This window comes from Temnothorax nylanderi, unplaced genomic scaffold (assembly GCF_030848795.1).
Source record: "Temnothorax nylanderi isolate EJ_2023f unplaced genomic scaffold, tnyl_v1.0 TNYL_tig0073_pilon, whole genome shotgun sequence".
Taxonomy (NCBI): domain Eukaryota; kingdom Metazoa; phylum Arthropoda; class Insecta; order Hymenoptera; family Formicidae; genus Temnothorax; species Temnothorax nylanderi.
In genome coordinates, this window is record NW_027249135.1 from 477,866 (window position 1) to 491,745 (window position 13,880).

A 13,880-nucleotide genomic window follows, 5' to 3' on the forward strand; every position below is an offset into this window, starting at 1 on the left:
AACAATACCGGTCTTAAAGAAAGCTCGTTACGGTGTGGAAAAATAAGCTTTTTCGAACTTCAATCTAATTTCGCGCTCTTTTGGATCTTTGGAGCTTTCGATGTATACTGAGAACGTGAAAACGTTATCAACGAAGAGCTGTTACGTGGGCTACGTGATACTAGTGATATTATACGATATTACACGGACGATACAAGAGTCTCGGGTTACTTCCACATTCGAGTCGACATATGCAATCTCGTCCGACGGCGACGTCAGTCGCGCGGAAAAAACGTAATGCAGGTCGAGTGCAGCCGAGCGAGAGACCGTGACCATGCTCAAGACACATTAATTGAACGATTAGCCTGAACTTGACATCTGGTTCGCTGTTATCCGGCCGGTCTAACGTCCGTGATAATTGCTTAACGAACGATGCATCTCAAGTGCGTCTGTACCCTGCACGCGGCAGTTTGCGCAACTAGTCATTATCGCGCAAGGATAGCTTGTAAACGGTAAGCCGATAATTAATATCTGGAATGTCGTGATATCGACGAAGGAAATGACACACGCGTCGGTCATTACACCGTGAACATTCAATCTTCAATCTACAGACTCACGTGAGTTGATATTATCTCAAAGAAAACGGCGTCCTTAATCTCAAGATCAATTTTATCAAATTGATAGAATAGCGTGGCGTAAATGCATGTACAAAAAATGTGGAAATTTTGAGTAACAAATGTTATACAACCTATATTGAAATATCGATGTATGCAAATTACTCTAAAGTGATGAAGACGTACGAGGCACAGATGATTATGCTTTAAAATTGAATCACTTTTCGGATGGTACGTGGTATATTTATAATCAAAAATCACCATCCTAAAAATAAGTATGTAGAAATAAAAACTTTATCGATCTATTGACCTATAAATGACCACGCAAGATGGCGTCGATTAAGTCATCGTTCGACGATTAGCGCAGACGGAACAATTCGTGACTGTTCATCATGATAACGAACGAGATTAATGACTGCGGGATATCGCCGGAATAACTCGCGATGATCGAGGGATCACCAGCCGAAATGAAATTATATGTCGGTCATCGAGAAGAGCGTTATCGAATTTCGATTTAGGTTGACTTCGGCCGTCCAATTTATCGTACGAGATGTCAATTAGGCGACCGATAATTACCATCGGGTACACGCGCGGTTCCTCTGGAGTAGGTCAGATCCGCGAGGAACGTAATTTAGGACTTATTAAACGAAGCCAATCTACTTCGGTGCACGCATGGCGAATAGTTACACGCGCCATTCTTACAAATGAACGACTTTGAACGAAAGTGTTACAAAGTAAAACTATAATTATATATAATTATAATTTTGATTATTAGGAGTGCATAGTATTTTATCTTAAATGAAGAATCGCTAAACAAGCTTACAACGAGATCTTTTATGGCAACACGAGCACTTTTCTATGAAAGAATGTAACGAGGAACGACAAATTTTCCTAGCTACGCGTAAACATCTCGACGAGCTTGTCCGCGAACTTTGTCCGTTCTCAATTTAGAGGCGTTCCCCAAGCTCTCGCGATTCGTAGCGCCGGAAGCCCAGGTAGAACTTCATTTACCGTAGGACTCGGCCAAAGCGTTTGTGGGAATGAAGTTGCTTCAGTTTCCAACTTGTGACACGCGGCGGACAACTTCGGTTTTTCTTACCGCCCACTTTTCGCTCCACTCGACGAGCCATACTTAACGGAATAAGGAATAGAGAGAAACGGAAGATACGCGAACGAGTTGCATTATGCCGTTGATTTTTCGTGTATAGGACACATCTTGCTGCTGCTGCTGCTGCACAGTTTTAACATTTTGCGACTGCCATTTGTCACGGCAGCTGTTACAATGTTACGGCGGAAACTTTAACGAAGTTTTAGCTTACGCTAAATAATTGTCGAGCTCTTTTAACACACATCTCTCGGTGTTTTCCATGAACGAAATTGAGCGGCAAAAATGAGAAAATTGAAGTTCTGTCGATTAAACGGAAGTGCAAACGCGAGGAAACCTCGGTGAAAATAAAATCAGACCGCTCGAACGTCCCCCGTTGGAATACTTCGTAACTTCATTGCGCATTTGCGGAAACGAAATTGCGTTTCGCCCGTTCGGTTTGCCGAGCGAACAATTTCGAGTCTTCTCCCTCTTTTTTCTTTCCGGTCAACACGTTCACCGCCATACCGAGACTTTAGAAATTGTCCGCGGATAATTAATTCTGTTCACTGTCTCGTAAATATTCCGGCCGGGTAGCCCGCAAAATCTCTCGACGCGAGTAAACTTCGTTACACATTAACGAGGAGGAGCATGCCCGTTAGTTTGTTTTCCGATATGGCCGCGAGAAATTTGCACTTTTCCGCGACCGTTGTCCGGTTCCGCTCGAAACACGGACCGAAATTAAAGCACGCTAATTGTTGGCGACCCGTATCGCGAGCATTCTTGCCCACTACGGAATTTAGTTCGAGCGAATCTGTATGGGATTGTCGAACGTCTCGAAATTGATCGATACTTGCCGTACCTTGCTCCGCGTACCCATAAATATCCCGATCAGTCCTCTGCGTTTTTTTTCTCCCGACGGTATTTGTTGAACTTGCGCCCGTTTAGCATTAAACACATCGACCAGCTGTGCGAGCAACGTAATTTTTCTATCACGCTCGACGGAGCTCGATGAATAAATCGTCGCGGCGCTTATCCATTTTAAATGCCAGTTAATTTCAACTATATTCCTGTTCTCTCTCGTCCTTTTTTAAGAGCCTTTCGCTTTGACTGAATTGAGCAGAGAAAATACTGAAATACGACCACGCGCCACGATTATATTTTAGTATTAATCATATCATTTTAATTCTGTATTGTTGGCATTTTCGCAGTTTTGAATTTATTTCATTTTCGAAATATTTCATTATTAGCCATTGATTGTACCTCGAAGTAATTAAAAATGAATTTTTGATGACACATAAAATTAACGTTTAAATTTGCCATTCAGTAACATTAACGGTAAATTGTAATTAACAGTTATGCAAACGTCGCAAATGGTTGACTGGTAAATCATCCTGATTTTAATTAATTTGTTAAACATTTATTGCATTCAGCGTTAACTAAAAATTAATTCTTACGGAAAGAAAGGATTTAGCGAGCCTCCTCGGGGATGGCGCATTCCAATTAGCAATTATCTCGCGATAAATAACGGAATTTTCTTAACATTATATTGCACTAACAGGATTTACCCGCCGCACTACGTTCGGGCAGCTCGTACTTCTTCGTAAACTTTGCTCTCGGAATTCTCCATTCAGCTTGGCTCTATTAATAAGCCGATTCTCGACACGAGGTATTCGGTAAGAGAGAAACTTTATTTATCGCGCGGCACCAACTCCGGAAAATAGTTGCGAAAATGCAGCCTTCTTGGGCCGCTCGTGTAATGACGAAAAGTAAGCCGTTTTTCCACCGCGAGCTCTTTAATAAACCTAACGGAATAATTAAATGCAGTTTGAAGAAGTTGGAAATATCGGGATGCATTAATGGTTTCGCTTGCATGTTTAATGAACCGTCGCGGTCGCAGTGTTGTCTTTGGGAGATCCGCTTTTAATACTTTTTATTAATATTTAACATTTAATGTTGACGCTTGACTTCAAATATTAATGTCTAAATAGAACCATATTTGTGGATATAATATTATGGTACACAAATATTATACAAGTCTTTTTATTTGAAATTTGCAATGTACCATAATTTTGTCAGTGAAAAAATAGTTTCCGTCTCGAAAAAGCCGGTTCGGTTTCAGAACCGTTCGTTTAATTAAACATTTATAGCTCGGTCAGTGAATGAAAGGTTCGCCTTTCAGAGAAATCCGATTTGATCTTTCATGCGACGCATTTTCATTACTACTATTTGGAAAATGGAAGTGGATTACGCTTACTGTACGCTTTTCATACGTCATGCGTTCACCATATTCCATGCCTCGAAAAGCATAGGCGTTTTCAAAAACGATTATTGATGATTCACGCGAGTGTGGTCGCGTTTCCGTAGAACAAGCATGCGCGATTTCGTGCGGTAGAAACTCACATTAATACAGCGCTTATCGGATTGCAGATTTTACAATTTCTCGAACCGGAACGCGAACTCTCGGGCGATCTCATCCGGTTTCACGCTAATGAGAAACGGCGGCGTCTCGCTGCTTCGATTTATTATTTGCCACGGATCGAAATCCTATTTTGCTCGCGGTACGTTTTGGCTACACACTTTGGCGTTTCAATATTCATGAAAGTACACGTGTGTCGCCGACAGGACTGGTCTCTTTTTCTCTCTCTCTCTCTCCCCCCTCCCTCTCTCTCATCGGAAGGGAAAACTGCCAGCTACGTGCTTGAGAGCGCATTCGGGCGACTTCCATGTTTTCCCACCCGATTCAATTACGTTAATCGATCGATTCCCCACGGTAGATATCTCGCGACGTGACGGCGACACGAGGTCGCGATAGGCTCGCTATCGAGAGATTTTTCATTTTGCGTGACTCGCTGCGTTCGAAGGGACACGAGAAAATCCCTCTTCTCATCGACAATATTAAAACTTCGTTCAGTTGGGGTGAATTCTCGCAGTTGATGTGAATTCAAATTACGCGTCCTCGCTGCGGGACTCGACCGCACGATAATTATCGCGTTGGGCAACTGTCGTACAAATAACGTTGCAGAACAGCGACTGTATCGGCGATACATAGCCGCACGTGTCAGTGCATCGTAAACCATGGCATAGGACTAATTATGGCTCATTTGTATATAACTAATTGTTTGCTATCGCTATCGCTGTTTCCATTTCCCTCTTAACGTGCATAAACACGCGGTAGCGTTTTGCGAGCGTGAGGAACAATAACAGTTGCGTACAAAGTTGTATGTTTTCACCATTGAGTCTCCCACTTGGATTAATCGTTCGATTAATTCCATAATTAATCGCATAATTCGACTGCGCGCTGCGCTTCACAATATCCTTCGGGAGAATATCAGGATCGTCCCATTTCGATGTAATACCGAAGCGCGACGCGTCATTATTTCGCCACGCCGTGTATTTTATTGCCGATTGAGCGAAATCCGTACGAGCCCGACGGGATTTACGAACGGCGAGGACGCGTGGAGAAAAGGAGAGAGAGGGCGAATATGGATCAACGCATCAATCTCGGTAATTAATAATTTCAATTAGCTGGAGGGAGCTGCGCCCGATCCGCTCGCTGCAGGCCGTTGCCGTATTTCAGGCAGCAAGATCGAACAGCGGGGAACACCTGGATTTCAATTAACCGGATTGCCGTCGCGTACCGCCGATTTATCCCGCCGCCGCAACCCCATTGCCCGCCCGGCGCGGTTCCGCTCTTCTTTTTCCCGTACGGCACTCGATTGGGAATCGATAGACACGTCTGTCTCGCTAATGTAAATTCGGGAACGTGCGCTCCTGTCGAAGCCCGGAAAAACGACATGATCCTTCCTCCCGCTACTTTTTTTTCCAGTGTATTTTAATTCCCAGTCCTTTCCCTTCTCTCGTAGAATTTGTTTCGCGAGACAGCCCCTACGTTCTCGATGTTATTCCTTTTTTCTTTTTTTTTTTGGTTTTATTTCAAGGATGATATTTCCATTACAGAACAAGTCTCTGTTGCAACGTTCGATTTAAATTCGCGATGTGGAATTAACTCCTCGACCCGGTAAACGCGCGAAATTGTTGCTTTCGGTCTATTAGCGCGCGAGCTAAACTCGTTACCGACGACATACAGTAAATTGACATTTAATCGTTAAAAGTTCTGCCATTTCGCGTTTTTGTGTCCATTTCAGTACGAGGAAATAATAACGCGATCCACATGGACGATGCGCGCGACGGTCGCGCGTTAAAAGCGAAATTTGATTGGATTCGTTAAGCGGCAATTTATACACGTTACTGCAAACGCGATTAATCGCACGGTGCAAACGCGGGCTAAAGTACCGCGACTGAAACACGACGGTATAATATTAGCGTTAGCGCTCTGCCCGTCGCGAAAATATTGCGGGAGGATATTCAAGGTTTGACGGTGCGCATGCACGCGGGTTTGGATTTAGTTCTCGACGGACGTCTTCGCACGCGCTTCATTTCGAGGCTGCATGCCTTTGTGTCCGTCGTGCAGTTTAATTTCGTTGTCGTCGTTTTTCTGTCCGTGCTTTTGAACCGCGCCGGGTAAACCATTTTAGGAGGAGTTTGAATCTTATTCCGTCCGGAATACTCCGCGCGCTTCAAGTCCCGTCGCGCAATTCGCCAGAAAATTTGCATAACGTTTTTTTCATCGCAGTTAATATTTCGCCGCGTTGCCGGCGAAAATATTACATCCGTGAAAAATTCATTTTTTGACGAGTGCATTAATAACGACATGCGGGTTACAAAAATATACCGCAAAAATAGAAACATAGTCACTTTTGAACCCGGAGTTTTTTTTTTCATGCCGTTTAAGTAAAACAATATTATTTTATTTCAAACTCGGTTATATGAATATATCATTTTTTCCCGACTCTATTTTTTCATATCACAATAACAGAGCGATAACAAACGATGAATATCTCCCGCAATATTGATTTGACAACAGAGCTCACGTTGTTTTATCGTAGTGATACAAAAAACTCGATTATGATACATAAAATTTGATCTGTAAATTAGATGCGATAAGATCTAATTCTGTCGCGTATATCTTTTCCGTACACAAAACGAGAAAGAGCGTAATGATATTTCGTAGCGGGGGATAAGCGGAGTAAGGGCGACTGTAGATCATCCTCGAAGTATTAAAGTCCCTATGGGAACTCCCCGATCCTTTCCCATCCTTTCCCGCTTTATCCCTTCTTCATTTTCTCGTATCGCGACACTTCCTCCCGTCTTTTCGAGTTTTACGAGAGGTTCGGGCCGGGCCTGAGATGACGGAAAGAAGTTTACTCCCGAAAGAAGTTAATCTAATGCGATATAAAACTTCGATCCACGATAAATCGTGATTTATAGCCCGAAGTTGGAAGAATCTTGTGAGAGTCGCGCGAGTCTGTTGTAGAGCTACTTACATTGGTACTATTTTCTCTCTTTTCTCGTCATCGAGATAGATATTGCGCGATTAGTGATGAAAGCAATTAGCGATTAGTGTTTACAAACGAACGCGTGTCACGTGACAGCTGGGGAAGTTCACGATGTCGTTTTTCCAGTAGAAGACTGGAAAGGCAAGTTGAGTTTATCTTGTGGATAACGATTTAGAAAAATGATATTTGCGGCGATTTATCGCTTGTCATTGTGTATAAACATCAGATCTCTCGACTCTCCCGTGCATCCAGTTAGATTAAGTGTATCCTAATGGACGTGTTTTCACACGTTCTCACGCTTATCTATTCCGAAAGTTGAGCCCATGAATTCTCTCAACCGTATAACGCGAGAGAACGCTCGTCGAACGCGCATGGGAAATGCTATTATCTTTGCATCGCGCTAAACTGGGAAAAACTCGGTTCGGTTGATCGTCAAATTTTTATTCTCGTCGGTTATTCACTCCGTTGAGTTCTACCAGCGTTGTTGAAAAAAAAAAGATAAAACTAAAAATATTTGTTACACAATAACGTTACTCTCTTTTTTTGCCGAAGCATATCACTGGTACAGCTCGCAACGGCTGCCGGCGATGCAAAGGAAAAAGCAACATCGGTTTTATTTCCCCATGAGTTTCCTCTCTTTTGAATCCGCGACGCGACCGGACCGTAACGCCAATTACGCAGTCGGTTTCGCCGTCGAACGTTCGCGCGCGGTCGTCGGGAAAAATTCAACATTTGTTGATAAACAGGCCGGCATACACTCTGGTCGCCGCTCATGCGAGAGATTTTCGCAGTTCGTGAGTCGAATGACAAATGCGATCGGTCGAATGTGGGGCCTACGAACGGGAAGCAGGGGAATAAATGGGCCATCAGAATTACGGGATATCTAGCTATGGATCAGTGATTACCGAGTACCAATAGAATTTTCGCAGAGGGTAAAATCCGTTAAACAGTGCATCTTTTCCTGTTGAGTTGATCGATGAATTGGTCTTGCAAGTGCTACTAAAAGGATATAGCGGATTAACCCTTAACTGTGGGTGTAGACTTCTATCTTTCTATTTATTTTGTTATTTTTTACCAATAATATTGTTTTTTTTTAGAAAAGAAATAAAATTTTGATTCCGTGCGCGATTAATTGTGAAAAATACCTGAGAATACAGCAGCAAGTATAAGGTGTAAGGCAATTATTTTTATTTCCCTTTTTCTTTTATAAAAGTTCCTATGAATTTCATTATACATATATGTATAATAATTAAGGATTAAGATTCTTTCTCTGTAGAATTTTAACAGTTTAGAAAAGATAATACTTGAAAGAGAATGCGCAATCTTTTTAAACAACACAATTTTGAAAGAAACAGGAGCTTTTGAACGTAAAATATTATGCGGGTCGAGATACAAAAATTTGTTTCGTTACGCTTTTGCACATTTTTAATCTTAAAACGAAAAGAGCTTTAAGATACGAATATCGTTAAACCAACAAAAGAGCATTTGTTCGCAAAGCCGACTATACGAAACGCTATATTGCATATCGATTGTTTTTTGTGTGCATGCATCTCTCTCCACTGCAGATTTGACGAATCGAAAGGAAATCACGTCCGCATAACATCGGGCGCGAATCCTTTTTCCCCGATGCAATCCATGAAATCCGTTCGAAGATTATCCCGGCTGACCCACGTACAAAGTTCAGATAACGAAATTCCAGCGAACTACGTGCCTTCGCGGTCCGTTTAACATTTCCGTCGGAAATCACTCGAGCCTCGAATCATGCCGCGGAATTTTCGTTAACAAAAGGATTTTCGCATTTTTTATCCCATTTGGACCTTCGAATATCGTCATTCGCTTGAAGATATCATTCATTTTAGTTATCTCACTGCATTAATTTCGTTCAACCATATAAATGCGCTAATAGTTGAACGTGACTAGAGATAAGTTTATCCTATACAATTCTTTCGTTCAAATATTTATCTCTTTGACGTGACTTGCGTAATTGTGTAATCTAGCGTTTATCGCTACGTTCGCAGCAAACGCCGAAAATACATTGATATACGTTAATTAAAGAGGAATTACAAATAGGCAGCGAGCTATACATCGATAATTCCGACCCATTGCAAATGTTTGTTGATCTATTTTCATGGCATACAATTAAATCACGACTCGATTTGCATGCGTTTCAGACGCGGGTATAATTTTGTGATTAGTTTCTCTTGAAATCATACGCCTCTATTGACTGCTATACATATTCATAAGAATATAGCTATTATCACGAATTTAAATATCTATCTCTCGTATTTTCTCACTGCTAATTTTGACACTGATCGCGAATTTCATCAATTAGAACGTATTGTCCAATGTGGCCAAGTTGTCGTTTGTTGTTTACGAATTAAACAGATGTTAATTTAGGCGGCTACATCTTTAAACATGTGTAAATTATGTTGATGCTCACGTCGTACATTTCGCAAGAGATATACTTTATTCGCGATTTTCGCGCAAATACGGCAAGCGCAAACGTCTGGCACATATGACGTCTCTCCGTATAATTTTCAGAATTTTTTTACTAAATCTCTGCAGTCATCTCACATTTGATTAATGCATCAGACATGCATTATTTGTATTACTGTGTTTGCTCTATCCGTTTTACCAATTTAATCTCCAATAAGCGACTGAAGGTAAAATGCATATCTTAATCAGTTTTATAGTAATGAAACGACGGTCCGCTAACACTCGAATACGTTATTTTTGCATCTCGTTATATTATCACGTATTTTTTATACTTCGTCGCACTCATTAACCTTCGCGCTGTGATTGGACATTTTTCGAACCAAGTTCAAGAGAATGGCAGAGAAAAACGCGGCTTGCTTATAACCTCCTCGTTATTCATGATACGATTTATTAATTATCGGCGTAGAAATTCTAATTTTAATACTTAATTATATTGAATTTTATCGTAATTCGTGTAAATTTCTAAAGGAACGTTTAGGAATCACGCGAGTACCTAGTTACGTATCTTGGCTCGATACTTCGGAAGAGCCGACAAAGTTTCACTCGCCGAATGTCGTCCGAATTGAAATGCAGTTGCATTTCTATGCAACTGCACGTAGACGTTCCTTAAGAAGGACGTTCGTGAGTGTTGCGAATTTCCGGCGCGGTATTATTCCCGGCGCCAGAAACAGCAATTCTTTATCTCCTTATCGCGGCGCGAGTGTATCTCATTCTTCCCGGCTTAATCAAAATTCTCAAGACGTTACTAAAACTGGCGCTTTAAATAGCGTCTCCTGCAGAATGGTGAAACGAAACGGATCTCTATCCTCCGTTTCGCGAAATTTCGTAAAGTCGTTGGAGCGAATCACCATCTTACTGTTTTAAACGTTAAACTGCCTGGCTTTACTTTGTAATCCTTTGATCATGCTACTCAGTAGAATTCTCGGCAGCGAGTTTTGTTTTAATCTTGAATTTCGAAACAAATCGTACTCTCTCTCTCTCTTCCGACCGTTCGTTATACTTAATTATTTTTATAACATTGAATCTACAGAAATAATATTTTTATATTTCCCTGTAGTGTTCTTTTAGAAAATAACTGAATACTGTTATAAATATATATCGAGTATTGGATTAAACAGTCAGGTATGAGCAGCACAAATCAAGACATTAAATGCGAAAAGAAGGACTTAGCTTTGATGAAAGGTGTACACGCACGCAGGCGTGGCGTCAATCATTCGAAATGAAAATTAGTTCTCCGGAAGCTCATTAATTATTCGTCATGCGAATACATTCGCTGTAACGTATATAGCAATCTGCTATACTACACAAATATACGCGTGAGCTTTACGTTCGCGTATGCGAGAATTCGTCGTATATGTACAAATGTAATATGGCTTTGGCAGGGTGCATATTCCTAGCCTCCTCCTCCCTCCCCCCGCCCGCTTCCGGCCCCCGTTTCCATCGCGTATACATCGGTTGGGGCGTTGGGCTATGTATCTCGTTTGCCTATGTGTTACGTGTCGAAATGTACGCACGGCATGTGCTTCGAACAGGTCGCAAACTTCACCCTAATATTACAAGTCTGCCTTACTCCGCGTGACACGTGTCTTTACCCGCCACGGATGTTTCACAGTCGATAAATCATCCTGACATGACTCCCTCATAATTTCTACGGTACGTACGCGAATCCTCTGTTTTCCTCTCGTACCGCATTCCGCCGAGACGCCGCGCCGATATCGACGCGAGAACGAGATAATCCTTTCTACACCAGTTAGATCATGGCTGCTTCTTTTGCAGGATTTTCTCTGCCTGCGGAGGAAAAATAACTATCACAGCGAGCACTCTTTTTCTAAAAATTAACAGCGTAAAGCCGTAAATTAATAACGCATGTATTCGGGTGTTTCGAATGCTGCGATTTATTGCCCACTCTCTATATGATTGCTCTATACACTCGGAGATGAGTTCTCCAGCAGTTTTGATACTGGCATAAATCAGTGATATCCTATACGCAGTCGCTTATCTCTCTTTCTCTCTCTCCCATTCAAATCTCTCAATCAAAGCGTTGTTTGTGATGCGATTGAGTTCACTAAGCACTTCATTAGCCAGCACCATCAATGTCCCATAATAATTTTTGAACAATGTATGCAATTCCTCGGAGCTGTGTTTAACCTACTTTTTACCGCAAACGCGAATATATCTAATTTAATTTAACGAAATATATATGCAAACGTCAATTTCTTTTTAGCGATGACGTCGGTCCTTACCGTTGCGCAATCTTCTTGAAGTATATACTCTTCTGGAGAATACTCGGTGGGACAGCGGAAAACTTTTTATATTTCACGGAAAAAACCTTTACTTATACTTGACGAGCCTCTCCCACGCGACAAGGAATTCCCGTTTGTCGAACGGATTAACGAGGTCTTCCAATGAGATCCCTCCACTCCGATACTCGATTGTTCTCGGACGATAATGTAATTCCCGGGTTTTGATAGCGCGATTATCTCGTCTGACATAAATTAAACGCCGGAGTGTCATTACTATGAGAAAAATGAGCTTCCAGTATCACCTATTAATCTCTTAGTCATTGACGTAAGTCATAAAATAGCTTTCGAACTTTCCTCGTGAATTTTGCATTTACGATCTACATATAATGATCACATAAATGTAGTCGATGTCATTTTTATACATTATGCAGGGGGGGGGGGCAAGTTGAGTCATAAAACGTCATGAATGTGTGCAGAAACAATTCGATAGAAATTTCCGTATTTTCCATTCTCTTTTTCGGGCCGGTTAGAGCCCGATACTAAACCACATGCAGCTTGTGTCACTTGTGGCAGTAATTAATAACAAGAATGTTCTTTGTGCCCTAATGTGCTTGTTATTTGCGTGCGGTACGTCGTAAACACGATTTAGTAGATCAAACTGGTTTATTAATAACTCATAATAACCGGCTGTCATGTGCTTGTGGTTACGACAATGTGCCACTGCCACGTGTTGTGTGCGATTAATGAACGGAATAGTTAATAGGGAGAGTCGTTATCTCTTTCTCTCTTTCTGGCGGCCATTATTGCGTTACTTGTGTCGGTACTTCAGATATTAATATTCGGTCATCGACATAATAATGCGTGACAGATGCTGCCTGCCACCGACATTTACATGAGGCTTTTGTGTTCGTAAGAGAAAAAAGATTTAGCACATCTAACTATTCAAGTGCATTTTAATGTATAATTTTTTTTTTAATCTAGAATGAAAATTTAATTGTTTGACGTGCCAAATTGTGATTATATACCAAAATTTTTTTATTATCAATTACGCGACGGATAGCACATAATCGAGTAGTCTACTCGCTAAAATTGAACGTAAAAAAGTAATCGCGATAAAGTTGATTTCCGAAATTTCATCAATCCAGGAACACATGGCTGTTACTTTCTAGAGGTTGTTCTTATCTCTCCGTGGCATATGAGTTATAAAATATCGTGCGAATCGTAGTGATGTTTACGATACTTATTGTAGCCTGGAGGGAGCAAATTGTTTGTATAAGATGACATCATGATACCCTGGTGACCCATAGAATTTTTTTATGGTGTAATAGATGTCATAAATAACTCGAAATAACTCAATTCTTGAGGCCTTGATATTATTTTTCTCGTCCTTTTAGTTGTGTACTGCTCGAGGTGCGTCAATATCAATTATATTTTCTTGACACGAATTTCCTTTGCGTGTTAATTTATTAATTTGATGATATACATTATATAATATGGACATCGATTATTGTTATATTATTGCTATATTAATATTAAAAAGGCTTCTTACAGATGGAAAATAATAAAAAATAAAAAAATGGCAAAATAAAGCGGAGGCGCAATAAAAACAAAAAGTTTGGCACTTTTTTAAGTTTTGTTAAGAATCCATTATTTTTTTGTGATGCTGTATGAAAGTGAGAATTTACGCTTGGCTTATCTCTTTTTGCATTATAAGCATTTTGATATAAACGTACCGTCGTTTGATTTAGATTCCTTGTCTCTCATTCGAACGAATGTGACGAAACTCGTGGTCCGGATGAAAAAAATACGCGCACACAATTGTATGACTCGCTTGATTAGTTCCGTGAGGCATGAAAACAACATCCGAGTCTGATGCAAACTTTTAACGAGCTTGCTCCATCTGTCACGATTCGCACTAATGCACCGTAAAATTGCTCGCAGGCCATCCTGCCAAAAGGATCATCGCGTTGAAAAGTCTCGATGAAAAATCGTTAAGCGTTTTCTCTCGATTTATAATTGTTTCGACACATCGTCGAAAATCATAATAAAGTCGAGGTGTCTGACA

General features: G+C 41.0%; 1 protein-coding gene across 1 annotated transcript in view; it reads left to right on the plus strand.

Annotated features, from left to right (window-relative positions):
* Positions 1 to 13,880, plus strand: part of Dnr1 (defense repressor 1) — a 147,199-nt gene that overhangs the window by 79,825 nt on the left and 53,494 nt on the right. The gene's annotated exons all lie outside the window — the stretch shown is intronic.